The 15,352-nt window shown below is 32.0% G+C and overlaps 1 pseudogene across 1 annotated transcript; it reads right to left on the bottom strand.

Annotated features, from left to right (window-relative positions):
- Positions 1 to 367: 367 nt before the first annotated feature.
- Positions 368 to 9,889, bottom strand: LOC143241106 (uncharacterized; annotated as a pseudogene). Its single transcript, XR_013022177.1, has 3 exons — positions 9,750 to 9,889; positions 8,274 to 9,449; positions 368 to 4,499 (listed from the first exon to the last, which is right to left on the bottom strand). The product of XR_013022177.1 is annotated as an uncharacterized LOC143241106 (transcript).
- Positions 9,890 to 15,352: the final 5,463 nt, after the last annotated feature.

Here is a 15,352-nt window from a genome sequence, read left to right as displayed (position 1 = left end):
AGATCATACCATGACTAAATATGTTCCCCTATTTTTGTTAATAACATTCTGTATATTGCCACTACTTTCACAGTTACACAAATACATGATCATTCACTTACAGTTGGATCTTGTTGTCTTTCTTTACACAGCAAGCATTAATAATCAAGAAAAATAATACACAAGTGCTACTATAATGAGAAAAACTCTGCAAAAGGTTAAATGTAAATTCAAAACAATAATTTTAGGCAATTTCCAGTAATAATGACATTCTTTCTTTCCAGAAGTATTACCAATTTAGTGTATATCCAGGTTTTCTAGAGGTTTTATTAATTCTGTAAGACAATTGTTAACACATATTTATATAGCATAAAACAGAATGCATCTATTTTCACTTAAAATTTTATTCTTTAGCCAAAATACATGTGAATACATATAGAAACTGAGAATTAATGTCATCTCAGGTAATTTATTATTTGTTTTTTTCACAAGTGTATGAATATATACTTAAAAAATGTGCTCAAAAACACATCCATCACTTGAAATATTTATATGATCAACTACTGGAATTTTCATTAAATGAAATTGAAAACAAAAGTTTCAATAATCATAACAAAGCTTAGAAATAAGTATATTTTTCAATTAATAAAATTCTCGCAAGCATATTTCATAACTTATATCATTTGTTATTCTTAACTTAAATTTTGTTTTTTAGAAGGGGATGTAATTTTTATAATTAAAATCACATGTATTGAAAAAACACAAAAATTATACAAAGAGAACAAACTGTACAAAAAAATGTGCATATTGTTATGACCCAGTAACAGAATACACAGATACACTGTAACTTTATATTAATTCAAATACCCTTTTACTTTCTTAAACCATGCATTCATATTGTATTGATTAAAGTGCACAAATTACTCTACCAAGAATATCAAATACAGTGTTAAATTTAATTATAATAAATCTTTTGAACTGGAAATGTTTAGCAGTTAATAAATGAAGGCACTGATTCTGTACAATGATCAGTAGTGAAAAAAACAAAACATCAATAGCAACAGAGAGAGGGCTTGTCACTTTCAATTAAAACATGAAAAGTTGCTTGCCCTCATTTTACAAAGATCAACAGTACCTCATTGTAAAACAATTTATAATTGATGAACCTGTCCAGTGTTAGAACACACAAAACTAGGTAATCTTCTAAAATAAAACAGAAACCAAGACAAAATACAGTTTGTACAATGAAACAACTTTCCCTGCAGTGGCTTACATGTATACTTTTTTTGACAACTTTCTTCATTTCTCAAAACAGGCTTGACACTGATTTAAATTGTATTGTTATTTATGACTACCACCAGCTGATGCAGAGAAGGAATTTTAAAACAGCCAGTTATCAAAGCCTAAAACAAAACATATTTGTCTCTCTCTCCTTTTTTTTTCAAAGCATGAAGCATTACATCAATTTTGAAAATATCTTTATCTTGTAAAATGCTTCTCAACCTAAGTGTACTAGAGGGCATTTTTAAAATGAGAGGATAAATAGAAAAGTAATGAGGGTTTCAAAGTTGTATTAGTTAAAATTAAAACATAAGAATTGACTGTTATTATCTTACAATTTACATTTTATTAAAATGTTTTAGAAGGGGGCACTATGGCAAAAAAATTGGGAAACACTGTTATAGAAGAATCAATTTAAATGTTTTAACAGATGTAGGCACGATTTTACCTTACTACCACATACACATACATTTATTTTGAACTGCTTCTTCAAATCTCCACATCATTTAGCTCTTGCAGTATCACAGTATAATATATTACTCACTTTCCCTTATCATAGCCATCTTTAGCAACTAAGAATGTAGTCTGAAACAAACTTGTGATCTGCTGTGCCAAGACAGGGCATTAATGAAATAAAATAACTAAGAAAATTATAATATGAACAATTAAAACCTCTTCACACTTTATAGGTTTAAGATATTGCTTTAAAGTCCTGTGAAGCAATGGATGCTCCATCACACAACCTCGTAACTCACAAAAGTAACTTTCAAACTGATATATATTTCACTATTTTATTAAACTTCATAACATCAGTACATACCTGGGTACAGCTAAATCATTAAAATTATACTCATGCTTCTGAAAGATTTGATCACTAAACGTGCTAAAAAAAAAGAAAAGAGAAAGATGTAAAGCACTGAAATATGGGCATGACACACAAGTCACTTATCAAATAACAGATGTCTCGAAATTAAACTATACTGCTACTGTAACAGTTAAAATGTTGACTGTTATAAGAAACACATACAATCATTACACCATGCACTATTATAGTACACTTGTTTGGACCATGTTTGTACTATCATCCAAATACACACATCTGTAGATTGATTTTGTTCCCACAGAAAGCTTTTGGAAATCAATTTTTACAGAATATGATGCAAAACTGTAATATATGTTGAACCATGTCATATACACATTAAAAACCAGCTACCAACTAATTTACACACCACTCTTTCAAACAGCTTTACTACTGTACAAGTACTTAGCACATTCACAAAAATTCAACTTTTGTAATGGTATTAGTTGCTGATTATGTCTATCTCAAAGAAAATAGCAAAAGAAGCAATTTCAACTTTCTTGATAAAATGTATAAAGGTACTATATTAAAATCAGTTCTTATACCACAGACAATGTGCAAAATGAATAGCTTGAGATTAAAACCATATAATCCACAACTAACACTTCAGATAGCACATTGCATTAGATTTGGCAGACAGCAAAACAATAATAATGAAGTCAATAGCAGTCCATTTTATCTTCTTGTTGCAGTTACATGAGATGGCACTTTTTCCTTATAAAAAAACAAAACATTTAACCTATGCTACATCAGAACAAAGCCATAAAAGCCCCAAGACCTCCAAGGTCTTGTGAATGAGGATAGTTTCCTCCTCCATCTCCTGGATTGGGACCTGCAGAGACAGGAGGTCTTGGAGGAGGAGGAGGAGGGGGGTGATGATGATGATGATGAGATGGAGCATGATGCTGGTGATGAATATTGGCAGGTAGCACACTGACATTTGCATGCTGGTTTGATGGCATCATTCTTGATTCCACATACATGACTTGAGGGTGATGACCAGGATGACTGTGTTGTGAGAGTGGGTCTACCATGGACACTTGCTGATGATGCACTGACACTGGAACACCTTCAGGTGGGCTCTGCACTACAAGAACTCTGGTTGAGGGCTCTGGGCAAACTTCTGTGCCATAAGGATACTGACAAGATGCTGGTTCTTGTTCTGAGCTGTGGTGGGATGTATCAGCAAGTACTTCATTGACAACACGTGTTGCTTGTGCAACCTGTACATCTAGATTTGGAAAACAAGCTGGATCATAAGTTTGACGACGAGGTCGTCTAGGTTTAAAAGGAGTTTTTGCAGTAGCATTTGCACTGTGGTGTTTTTCAACATGTTCTTTAAGTTTATCTCGCCTTGTACTACTATATTCACACTGATCACATTTATAAGGTTTATCACTCAGATGAATACGTTCATGTCGTACAAGATGACTCTTTTCTATGAAGGCACGTCCACAAACAGCACAGATGTGAGATCGTTCTGCTGTATGGGTTCGAGCATGGGCAGCCAACTGACTCTTCTTTGGTGTAAAGTACGTACAATTGGGATGATCACAACGAAAAACATCACCTGTGTGTATCTTTTGATGAAGCTGTAGATGTGACTGGTATTTTGTAGAAAATCCACACATATCGCAAAGAAAAGGTCTAATGTTACTATGAGTAGCCATGTGCTGATCAAGAGATCCTTTCATACTGAAGCAACGGCCACAGTGCTCACATTTATAAGGCTTCTCACCAGTATGGCTTCTTTTATGGGCAATTAGGTTGCACTTTGTACGACAACGATAGCCACACTCTTCACACTGGAATGGCTTTTCATCTGTATGTTTCATTCGATGTGTCAACAGAAACTGTATCCTCTCACAGGTATAATCACAAGACTCACACTTGTAAGGTGGGCCATCATAATGAGCCCTCATGTGGTCCCAATACTCACGGTTCCAACTACAGGTAAATTCGCATACACCACACTTGTAAGTTACATCTTTGGCATGGACCGTAGACATGTGCTGCTCAAGACGGTTTGCTCCACGAGAAATATAAACACAGTAAGGACATTTCACTCCATCTTTCCACTTCATTTGCAATACTCGTTGAGTGGCTTGCCTTCTTTTATGAGACCCACAACTGCTGTCGCTATCATGACTCTGTTCTTCATCTTTCAATTCTTGCTCCTTTTCATCATCTAACTTATGTGTAGGGTCAGAGTTAACCAACACTTCAAGTCTTCCATACTTTGGGGGTCTACCCCTTGGTCGTTTAGGTACATTCACTTTAATTAGAGGCTTAGACTGATTCTGCTGGATTTTCCTAGGACGACCAGGTTTTCGTTTATGAGAATTAATTAATATGTTATCATCTAACTCCTCTGGAGAATCTGAAAAATAACAAGTCTTAAATATCATAAACACTTCATAAACACATTACACTGCACAAAAAAGTTTTTGCTTCTTGAACACTGTTGGGTGTTTCTTATAGATATTTGGCTGCTGATCACGAAAATCACATCCTAATTTGCCCATCACGTACCATTTCATCGAAATTTTCAGTTTTGCTACGTTGGAAAAATGATATCAGGGCAACTGGAATCTGTAAATGCTTGCTGACTACTGTTGGACACTGCAATGTGATGCACTGGACATATACAAAGAAAAATCATGAGTAAAACACTTTTAAATTATGTTGAACCTAATAGCATATTAGAAACATAAAAGCAATTAAATATGTTATTGCTGGTAAACAGTTAACTGTCTATTTCTCAGAGTTCCTAAGTGATGAAGCAAAACCAAAACTATATTTGTGCATACCCACCAGATATGTCACAATTAGCAAAAACTTTAAAAAAAATTGTTGTGCAGTGTTATTATACAAAACTTATCTTCTAGTTTGTTCCATTTACTAATTGCATATAAGGTTAACAGTCAATGTTTATTATTTTAGGCAATAACTAAGGCTTATTGGGTCACAGAATAGTTCTTTGTAACTTACTTTCACATATTTCTACTTTTTTTTTAAACAAGTTTCAAATAAATCTTATAACATGTTTATTTGCACAAGAAAAGATTATACTAACACAGTAAATATCAATTAATGGATAATAACTTATAATACTACAAACCATGTAAATTTGATTGTTTTGACATATCCATGATGTTGCCTTCTCTCAGCTACATATGTAAATTGAATGATCCCATAACATACAAAAAATTAACTATATTTATATGCAAATTTAAAAAGTAACATCAAAAGTAGTTTGTGTGGCTACTAAAATTATAAATAGTCTTTAAGCAATAAATTTATTTACTTAGGAACAACTGTGTAAAATTATGAACTTCTAAAAACTATAAAACATTAGAGCAAAGTGAGCAGTGAAATTTGTTATTCAATTAATTACATTCAACTAAGTATTTTTTCATGATATGGCTAAAACAATTCTCAAGTAAGCTGACTAATAACACTTGCAATGCTGAAAATTCAGTTGATACCCATTATGTAGTTTTGTGTTCAAACACAATAACAATATTTAAAATTTAGTAGCCAGAATAATAAAAACAATAGTGAACAATAATCCTAATTCTGATTACTTATTGTGAGCTGTAATACTAACAGTTTAAGTTGAAAATTTTCAATCAAAAATTATAAATGGAAAAATTTTGATCACTGCTAGTTGAAGTAATTGAAAAAAATAATTGGAATTGCTGGTTAATAATTTTCATAACATTAACTGAAGCTCATAGATCATTATATCAATTAATTAGATTAACTACCCAACATTATAAAACAGAACATAATTCTATTAACAAACAGTATCAAACTGTCTTCAAAAAAAAATTTAATGAGAAATGATTATTCTAGAAGTTAAAAAAGATGTATAATAAACTTGTTTGTGCTCAAACTTCTATATATTGTAAGGAATAAGTTAATATAAGTTCTTCCTTCGGATTCAGATTTCTAAACAACCTTCAATAAGTCAAAACTAGTAATAATCTGAAAAATCTACTTTACATAATTTTTGTGAAATTAATTGATTTCATCATAAATCTGACTAATCAGTTATTTTACATGACACTAAGTGATATAATCAATGCTCATGTGTAATCTACTATGCTAATTAATCAAGTTAATCACCCAGGTCTGACATCCAATAAATTAACTGAAGAGTCTAATGGATAGAACTCTGTCCTTTCCTGAACAAAGGATTATGTGACCAAGAGCAGCATATTGTTACAGTTATATTTTCAACAGTGAAATTTAACTTTTAGCTAGAAATAGATATAGGTTTTAATAATAATGTTAATATCAAAACATTTATTTAAACATGTACTAGAAAATTCTACAGATGTGATGTAAAATTGTTCAGCATATGGAAAGTAGATTATATATAAAAAGTGTAGGTAGATAGTGGCTGTTTCAAGAATATAGTAGTGCTTTTATAGATAGAAAGTGAATCAATCAGTGTTAGCTAATGAAGTTACTTCATACAAGAAAGTACTGATTTTAAACTAGTTACCACCATGTGTAATGAAGGTTTGCAGTAAATGTATGGCAGTATAGAAGAGTTTGGATTTCTATAAAACATTAAACAGAAAACAGAGTAATTTATTTTTACCGTACAACTGGATGTTGAATTACTTTCAACAGATAATTAAAAAGAACCTGCCAGCAAGAAAACTAACTACAATGTTATATACTATACAATGTCCTAATACATAAAATCTAATTTCTATCTTTGAAGATACTAGAAAATATTATACCATATCCTTAAAACCTTCTGTTGTAGGACTATAACATTAAACCTTTTGATCTCCACACTGTCATTGAAACCTGCAGCTCCCTCCAGCTAACATTCCTAGTCTAATATGTCTTACCTTTCAGTATCTAATAAGTCTCAACTTTAATAATTTAACAAAACACCTAGTTGCCTATATAATGTAAGAATGTATAACATACATTTTGATGTCTAATAAAGCTTACCTTTAATAGTCTAACAAATCAAGTGATTGCATATTTTGTGTAATAATGTACAGTACATCATCTAATGTATAACCTGTCTAGTCTAACACATTTTATCTTTAACAGTAAAAAATTACTTGACTTTATACAACATTTAATGGTATCAGTCGATTACTTGAATAATATTACCATTAAACATATGTTAGTAGACTATCATAAAACTTGTAAGAAATATAGCAAATAACTTGAGTGTGGTGTCTCATACAGTCAATAATGATTAAAGAAAATTTTCTAATTTAAAGTTTTCTCAACATTAGTGATCAAATTATTAATGGTGAGCTTTAAGGTTTTACACACTAAAGAATCCACAATAACAAAAGGTCATAAAGCATGCTACACTGATGGTGTGATTAAGTATGCTTCATAACCTTTTCTTATTGTGAATTCTTTAGTGTGTAAAACTTTAAAGCTCACCATTAATAATTTGATCACTAATGTTGAGAACACTTTAAATTAGAAAATTTCTTTAATCAGAATGTTTTATTCAAACAAGTCCTGTATTCATACACATAACTAAAGCTAAAACTAAGCTTTCAAACTGAAATATCAGGCTGTGAAAAATTCACTTTTAACTACCTTCATGTTTTTCAGCTATTTTTTTTCATTAACTGATTTTATATTCATTTATGAATGATTACACGAGTACCATCTACTGTATTCTGGAGAAGGGTATTCAACTTACTTTTCATGTTCATTCTATTACATCTTCCAAGAGTTTCTAGCCAATAAGCAAGACATCATTATATGGGTTAATAAGGAAAGTTTAGAAAGATGAACATCTAAAGTTGCATATAAAAAGTGACACCATTAAATGGAAGGCAAAATGACAGTTTTTACCAATTTCTGCTTCACTGACAAGTTACTTTCTGTATGTCATATAAAATGGTACATACTTAGAAGTTTAAGTGTCACCATTTTAAATCTGTTAATGCTTGTATCCCAAATATATATACATATAATTCAAGTCAAATGTTTTTGCTGAGTAACTGGCATATTTTGAGAAAACCCACAAAGGGTTTTTCTATGTTAATTAGCATTGTTTGTTTTTTGATATAAAAAAATAACACTATTCTACTACATCATTTATTAACATCAGAAAACAAAGCTTACTGTCAATTTAAATAATTTTTTAACTTACCATAAAACAGCTTCACAGAATTTCTTGGTGTTCTTCTTACACGTTGACCAATCCCCTCTGATTCTTGAATACACTCATGCTGTTCAAAGTTTGTTTCACAGTCACTCTTATTCATATCATTTTTGTCCATAAGGCTCATTTCATCTTTTGATGCTTCTCCATTCTCATCTGATGACTTTAAAGTTTTTTCTTTACTATTTTCAAAGGGTAAAACTGTCACATGTCCCATTTCTTGGTTTTCATTTCCTGACAACTGTTGTAAGCCTTCAATGGCAGTGGATATTGCAATATTCATAAAACTTTCATTATCCAGATTTGTTTCTGATGTTCCATATTGGGTCTTCAATTCCTCATAAGTATTCTTGTATTGATCAAACCGAATATCATTTTCTTCCAAGCTTTCCAGAATAAAGTACAAACAACGTTTACTACTTTTGTATAAATCTGTAGAATCCAAATGGCTTAAAATCACAGACTCGTTAATTGTTCGCCATGCTACAAACGTCAATAAAGCTCTTAAGTCCCCCCTCACGATGTGCTATGTCATAGCTAACCCAGTTAGGTAGGAACTTTAAAATAAACTCTTGATGAAAGTTCCACTGTTTGTCAGATAAAAATTGTTCAATTTTGTTTCGAGGATATTCAAGAATTTCTTGTTGTTCCAGGACATCTTTGATATTATTCTGGATGAATATTACAGCAGTTTTTACTAGATTAGGCATGTTATATTTCTCACCAAGTTCTTTAACATTTAAACAATTGTTGATATCTATGTACCTTTCAAGATATTCAGCACAGTAGTTCTTAACTCTTGTAACCAAAAAGTGGTTGGCAAGACGCAAAAGTTCATTAACATTGCTTTTATCAATTACTACATTACCAGTGTACATATAGTTCAACAAGGACTGAAATGCACCTTGATTCTGACATGTCACCGTTAACTGTTCTTTCACAATTCTATGCATTTTTTAAGACTGAGTCAAAATAAGGGCTGCATGCAGCAAGAACATTACGGTGAGCTAGAAACTGTTTTCCTTGTACATGCAATATTACATCACAAAATCTTCCAGACTCTTGTTGACAACGTAATCGTTCCAAAAGTACATTACCTTGCTGATTTTCTGTAAAATTCATTGCATTATTTGGAAGAAGAGTTGAAAGGGCCATTCTTAATTTCTGGAAATAACCAGTTCCAAATTATTCAACCATTTATGTTGTGTGAAAATAGATACACAAGTTCCAAATTCTTTACTGTTTATAAAAAATGTATATATAAAACTACAGGCTATAAAAAGTATTTTCAAATGGCCATTACTTTAATGCTAATAAAATAGCTTTTTCTAATTGACTCTATTTCTTCTATTTGAGGTATTTGAATAACATAATTACCATTTAGAATACTGAAACTATGAAATGATCTTAAATCCATTTTACAATATACCACAATATTCAAGGTACTTATTTAACAATAATAACCTGAGTTCACTGTATGCTTAGCTTTCTCTTAAAACACGCTTCAAATTCAAATATTTTCCACAGAGAGATACTTGAACAGTCATTAATAGATCTTCCCTTTTTCTTGTACATTAATGACTCCTGTTTTATTTTTATTTATAATTTTAGAATAGTGGTAGTGGAATTCTAAATTAAAAGCATCCTTACAATTATCAATCATTAACTGATTTTTACACAACCTTAACTTGATAGTTGGATAAAAGCAAAACTAGAATTATCATAACAGATAAACGATACGATTAACTGCAGTTGAACATTAAAATAAACAATATTTTCTGTCTAGCATTAATGATTAATAATAACAGATTCATCGAAGAGAAAATCTTTCTCAATAAAAATTTCTTAAAATTATCGACATTCTACAGTTAGTCCACTACTAACAGTAACAGCAAAACTACAATATTTCGAGTATTAATATTCCACATAACTAGTGTATAGTTGCTAAGAGTAAACTACTAATATAATTAGTAATAATAGTAACACTAAAAGTAACAAAACTTGAGTACGGCAAAAGTTCAACCTCATTTTCTCCAGTCAATCCATGTTTTATCACATCTTTAACACTTCTTTGAAAGCACTTTAAATCTTATTTACAACCGAGTTAAACGTTAACGTAATTTTTACCTCTAGCTTTGTGTATCAAATAAATAAAAGTATATTAACATTTAAAGTACACTACGAATTCGATACCTAACCCTAATCGAATAGTACCGTAAAAACGCCATTAACAAAAAAAACCCCACACCTCAAAGCCGATGACAGTGTACACTCTTTACTGCCATCTATTGATTTTTTAATGTAAAAATAACACTTGCAGAATAATAATACACAGTACCCATTTTTCCAATCATGTATCATTATAACATTACATTATATATAACATTAACAATTATTTTTATATTATTAATTTTTATAATAGCATATATATATATAACATCAATATCCCAACAGTTTGAAATTATAATATAATCAAACTGAGATTAAAAATAAACAAGACAATTCTACGTTCCATAAATACATCATTATTATGACCGTAGTTTTGCCAATATATGCATCATTAGATCATGGCCAAGCGCGTAAGGCGTGCGACTCCTAGTCCGAGAGTCGCGGGTTCGCGCCCGCCTCGCGCTAAACATGCTCGCCCTCCCAGCCGTGGGGGCGTTATAATGTGACGATCAATCCCACTATTCGTTGGTAAAAGAGTAGCTCAATTAGGGACGGCTAGCACAGATAGCCCTCGAGTAGCTTTATGCGAAATTTTAAAACAAACAATAAAACGAACAAGCATCATTAGGTACAGCCTGAAATTATTTGTAGCTGGGTTTCATGTACATGTTTAAACAAAAAACCGTTAGAAGTGGGCAGGGAATTAAGTTAGGTTTCGTTTATAACTTTTTCTGGATTTGTGTTTAGACATTTGTTTATTTTTAAAATTTCTAGACTATCTAGTGCTTATTATTTTTCACAGATATGTAAAAGTTTGTAGTATTTTCTGAATAAAATAGGTGTTTAGTTTTAATAAAATTGGATGCAAAGTTGAATCCATTTTTCTTAATTTCCGATTTTTAGAGGGTTCTTCAATTTTCGTTTTTATGGAACGTCCTGTTTGACACATATATGTATATATAAATAACCTTGACATGTTAATTGGTATGTATCGCTGTTGCCGTACTTTTCAATTCTGTCTCTGTTGTTGTAAAACATGTTATTTTGTTCTCCGCTGATGCAGCGGTAAGTCTGCAGATTTACAACGTTAAAATCAGGGGCTCGATCCCCCTCCGTGGATTCAGCAAGTAGTCCAATGTGGCTTTGTTTTAAAAAGCACACACCCGAAGTTATTTTACAGTAAAAGGCCGATTGGTAAATTTCTTTGTTCAATGTATTTTAACGACAGCTGGTATGGGTATTAATTAAAATAAAGTACAGATAAACATTTCAACCTTCTTAGTTCATCCTCAGATTAACAAAGTTTGCAACTGACACTTGGTTGGCACATATCATATGGACGAGAGTGTAAACGGGTACGAGATTTTACGGGACGTTACAGTTAGATGCTATGTTATATTAGTTCGATTTTGGTTTGATTTCTTGTATAAGTAGGGCTTCTTTGATTTTGCGTTGGTTTGCATTTGTTTTCCTACTTAGCATGTCGGTGTTTCTTATGGTTATGTTGTGCTTATCTAATTTGCATGCTCAAAACTTTGCAAAAGTTGTTTTTTTGTCTTTAGATCTGGTTTCATTTTTTCTGCTTGTTTCTCCGATATAGAAGTTGTGGCAGTTGTTGCATTGTATTTTATAAATAATGTTGGTGTTATGTTTGTTAGTGTAGTTTTTATATAGAATGAATTTTAGCTTTGTACCTGTTTTTTTAAATATATTTAGTGTTTACTGGAATGTTATATTTTGTTGTAATTTGTTTTCAAATGTTGGTTATATTTTTTGCTAATTCTCATCATCGTGAATTTGTTCAGTGTGTTATATGTTTTGTGAGAAGGAACTACACTGGAAAAACATCTTAAACCCTTTCTTCTTTATATAGTTTTTACAGTGTGTGGATATATTGATTTTAAATGTATGGCTTTCAATTTTTTTAAACAACAATGAATTAACTAGCCCTGTTTTCACCAAATTCTATAATAAATTTGTTTTGTGATTTTTAGAAAATATTACAAAATTGTTGAGTTAATGTTCGTATCCTGCCCAGAGACGTGTTGTGTTGTGAAGCAATTCTAAGAATTCATGTAAGTGTTCCAATTTTGATGGACGAAGAACAGCAGCTGAAAATATTTGAACTTATATACATATGATATTTTGTGGGCCTCTCTTTTCCAAAAGAATATTAAAAATTGGAATGTTTCAACTTTGGAGCTGTTTGAAGGCCCACTTTCTAACGTGATGTATCGAGCCACAATGTTTGTTAAAAGATATGAAGATATTCGTCGTTTTCTGAGGTTTGAGAACAAGAGACTTTCGTCTGCAAACAGACCACATAACTGCTTCCAGATACATATAGTGTTTTCTTCTTGCTAATCATCATAATAGGTCTGTTTCCAGAGATTGTGTAAGCTGATGAGCAGTATATGTCCTTTAGGTGGTAATGCAAGCTCACTCAATGTATGTCAAGCAAGCATTCTATGAAGAATGGGATAGAGATTTTCTGAGTTTGCGTTGCAAGCAACTCTTGTGCTATAGATAAGAATATCTTCACTGAAAAAAGTCAAGAATCTGGAATCAAACATCGTATAGTAGTTATGCAGTTTCTCCAATCATTTGAGGAACGCCATTCACAACATAACAAAAAATAACTTCTACATAAAGTTGCCCCTTGCTGACTTTCTACTCTAGAAAGGACTAGCACTTGTACAGAAATTTCACTAAAACAAGCCAGATATCTCTGCCATGAAGTTCGCAATACTGAATTTGGTTTCAAAAATGACATCACTAGTGAGTTACGTATTTAAGAAAGGCGAGGGTATAATTATGCTGAAAACAATGCATTACAAAAAAGCAGTAAATGAATAAGGCAAGAAAAAGAAACCATATGTCATCAAGTACCATAACGAGACAATAGGTAGAGTGTAGAGCATTTGTACTGTTGTACTTGTCATATTTGGCCAATATTTTTTTCATTGTACTTTTAAAAAATCTTTTGCATGGCTCATGTACAACATTTATTAAATAAAGGGATAAATAAGTAATTTTTGAGGAAATATATAACATTGCTTGGAAAAGTTTAAAGTATTTTAGAAGTGCACCATTAAAACTAAAAAATATAATCGTGTTTTATTTCTAAAGTGAGCTTAACAGGAAAGACTATAACTGTTCGTCTGTTTTTGAATATCCCTGCAAAGTTATTCAAGAACTTACAAATATTGATAAAAATCGGTTTTCGATACCTAATATGGGCAGATCACAGATAGTCCATGGCGTAGCTTTGTGAATTTAAGGACATCGAAGGAACTGTTGGCCAATTTAGGTACAAAACTAAACTATGAAAAAATACAAAGCCAGCCATTAGTATTCAAATATTTACCAATCCTTATCTTAAGGCTCGGCATGGCCATGTGGTTTAGACACTCGACTTGTGATCCGAGGATCGCGGATTTGAATCTCCGTCACACCAAACATACTCGCCCTTTCAGCCGTGGGGGCGTTATAATGTTACGGCCAATCCCACTATTCGTTGGTGAAAGAGTAACCCAAGAGTTGTCGGTGAGTGGTGATGACTAGCTGCCTTCTCTCTAGTCTTACATTGCTAAAGTAGGGACGGCTAGCGCAAATAGCCTTCGTGTAGCTTTGCGCGGAATTCAAACCAAACCAAACCAAACCAAACCTTACCTTTAACTCCTTAAATTTACTGCTTCCACCACATCACCCATAGTAATCTATTCCAAATGATTTGTTATAAAATAAAACTGTTTCAGCTAAAAGCAACTCCTTTTCTGCCTCACAGTAGTATGTCTACATATTTACAACGCTAGAAATCGATTTTCGCTGCCCGTGGTGGGCAGAGCGCAGCTAGCTCATTGTGTTGCTTTGTGCTTAACTTCAAACAGAGAACCTGTCCTGCCAAAATTTATATTTGTGTCCCCTATTCTAGCATTATCATCATTAGGTAGAAACAAAAGATTATTCATCGACACTATCACTTCTCTTAAAACTTAAAAACCTCAATCTGATCCATCTAACTCTTTTTTCTTCAAAAGAAAACAGGTTCACAGATCTTAAGCTATCCTAGTACCATTCCAGGTATCATCCTAATAGCACTCTTCTGAATCCTTTCATGAATTTATTATAATTGAAAACTATCATATATTTATTAACTTTAATCACTGTATTATATAAATCATTTTCTAAAGCAACACTATCCTTCTCACAGTCAGCAACAGCCTTAATATTATCAGCAAATGTACGTATTTTATTGATCATTCCTTTATCTAAGTTAATGACGTAAATCGGGAATAGTAAAAGCAGTAGCATTGAGGCCTTATGCACTCTACGTGTGACATTAATCCACTTTGGCTGCGCTTTATTTATAACAATCGTCTGCTTTCTTCAATCCTGCTGTTCTTTTATCCAATGATCCAGCATATTCCCCACTCCTAGATGAGCAGTAATCCCTACAAAGAATACTATAAAGGTAAATAACACAATATTTTCCACAAGAAAAAAAAACATACTGGCTCTACTACAATATTTTGACCTTTGTTTAAAAACATTTAAAGCATATTTCATTAGACTTTCAAAACCTTTTCCCGCTACTGGTATAAAACGTTAATAACTGGTATAGTTTTATCGTTCCTCTTCAAGATAGGGCTAACATCAGCGAACTTTCATTTCTCTATCGCCTGATCTCTGCTCAAGGATTAAAAAAAAAAACAGTAGCAAGTGATTCCATCATCCTAACCTTGTGGAAGTATTATCTAGATCAGGAGCTTTATCATTCTTTAAATTTCCAAATGTCTTTTTAACAAACTCAAAATTAATGTGACAATTTTGTTTGAATTCATTTCCTTCTAGAAAATGTTCGGGATGTCTAATATTACTTACTAACAGTTTAATTC

This window comes from Tachypleus tridentatus, chromosome 13 (genome assembly GCF_004210375.1).
Source record: "Tachypleus tridentatus isolate NWPU-2018 chromosome 13, ASM421037v1, whole genome shotgun sequence".
NCBI lineage: Eukaryota > Metazoa > Arthropoda > Merostomata > Xiphosura > Limulidae > Tachypleus > Tachypleus tridentatus.
This window is presented reverse-complemented; position numbering and strand designations above follow the sequence as displayed.